Here is a 2,132-nt window from a genome sequence, read left to right on the forward strand (position 1 = left end):
CATTGGACTGCGAACCATACCATCAGAAGTTCAAGCCCACCAGCTGCTCCTTGGGTGCAGGTCGCTATGAGTTGGACCAACTCGATGGCACTCAAAAACAGCAAGGGATAAAGAGTGAGGTGGAACTAAGAATGAAGGCTGCCTCTACCTTACTCAGGTCACCACCCTTAGCGTCCCTCGGGGGCACGATCTGGGTCGGGTTGATAGGACTGCTGTGACCAAGTTCGCTCTCTTGCTCTGGGTTTTACCTCTCTCCAGTTCATGGGACATTTAACCCATCATCTGAGCTGAGACACCAGCTCTTGCAATCTCATGCATCAACAACCTGTCATTGTATCTGCTGATTTGGGTTTCTCAGCTCCTGAGACAATGTGAGCAAGGAGAATCCACCCTCCAGACTGATCTCTGAACTGCGGATGCGGGACTTGCCAGTTCCCCATAATTTCGTGAGCCGTTTCCTGTAACAGTCGTGGCCTCTGTGAGATGTTGCAGCATATTGCAAACCCCTGGGATGTGAGGAGGGAGAGGAGTGGTGGATGATGTCAAGAATTGTTGTTGTTAAGTGTTGTCGAGTCAGTTCTGACCCTCTGCAGGGTTTCTGAGGAGTGCTGGTGAGCTTGAACCACTGACCTTGTGGATCAAACCAACTTTGCAGTCCAGCGCATTAACCCACAGTGCCACACCAGAACTCCTATCAGGGATTATGGACGTACATATAGCTTGTTGGGAAAGTTGAACATTTGGGATGTCCTCAACTTCCACCTCATAGGGGCCAGCCTTGTGAAGATCTTTCTAAAAGAAATTATTCATGCAGAGTTGGAAGGAGGTGGGATTTGCTCGAGGAAGCCCAACCCGTCTTGTACCCTCCTGGTCTAATGTAGTACATCATTCCTGCTTGACATGGGAATTTGGGAGTGAAATGAAGACAGCATGAATCTTAACGACCACTCTTCCAGCGATTTCCTGGATTCTAACTGAAGGCTAAAACCTTTACACAAGCAACAGCTTGCAGTCTTTTCCTCCACATTTTCCTAATTCAGGCATTTCTTCTGTGTTCCTACCTACTATCACCTAAGAACACGACACATCAGTTTTTCAGCAATAGCATTCTACCCTGGTGAATGTCCTGGTGGCACAGTGGTCAAAGCGCTGGCTTGCGAGCCAAAAGATTTGACAGTTCAAACCCACCAGTGGTCATTTGCTTCTGTAAGGAGTTACAGCCTCAGAAAACCCATGGGGCAGTTCTACTCTGTCCTGTAGAATAACTGTGAGTTGGAATTGGCTCTCTGGAAGTGGGATTTTTTTATCTCCCTTTTTTACTTCTTGCCTTTCATGCAGGAGACCTGGATCTGATTCCCAGCTGATGCCCCTCACGAGCGATTAACACCCGCCTGCCCATGGAGGTTAACATGTGCCTAGGGTACTGACCAGGTTTTAGCGGAGCTTCCAGATGAACAGAGATGATGAAGAAAGATCTGGTGTTTCACCTTTGAAAATAGTCAATGAAAGTACTGTGGAGAGCAATGGTCCAGTCCCCAACCCACCATGGGGATGGCGTAGGACCAGGTGACTTTCAGCTCTTTTTGGAGAAAGACTACGGAACAGACCTTCTCAGCCTCAGTACTGGTGACATCTGAGGCCTGACCAGTCTCTGTTGTTGGGGTCTGCCCTGTGCATTGTAGAATGTTACCAAGATCCTAGACCTTACCTACTAAGTGCCTTTCATAACTTCTCCCAAATCATGACAACCAGAAATATCTCCAGACATAGTCAAGTAAATTACCCCTGGTAGATGACCATGACTCTAGAGATGGACAGTCAAATCAATTGGCTAGAAAGATGTTTACCTGTGCTTTATTGACTATGCAAAGGCTTTCAACTGTGTCGACCAAGACAAATGATGGATAACATTGTGAAGAATGGGTATTCCAGAACATTTAATTGTGCTCATGAGGAAACTATGCATAAACCAAGAGGTGGTCATTCAAACAGAACCAGTGGGCACTGAATTGTTTAAAATCTGGAAAGGTATATTCCCAGGGTTGTATTCTTTCACCATACTTATTCAATCTGTATGCTGAGCACATAATTTGAGAAACTGGAGTATATGAAGAAGAATGTAGCATCAGGAT

At 46.3% G+C, this 2,132-nt stretch overlaps 1 pseudogene; it reads left to right on the forward strand.

Annotated features, from left to right (window-relative positions):
• LOC102821588 overlaps nt 1-1,364 on the forward strand; it is a 54,346-nt pseudogene extending 52,982 nt beyond the window's left edge.
• The last annotated feature ends 768 nt before the right edge of the window (nt 1,365-2,132 follow it).

Source organism: Chrysochloris asiatica, unplaced genomic scaffold, assembly GCF_000296735.1.
Source record: "Chrysochloris asiatica unplaced genomic scaffold, ChrAsi1.0 scaffold00125, whole genome shotgun sequence".
Taxonomy (NCBI): Eukaryota; Metazoa; Chordata; class Mammalia; order Afrosoricida; family Chrysochloridae; genus Chrysochloris; species Chrysochloris asiatica.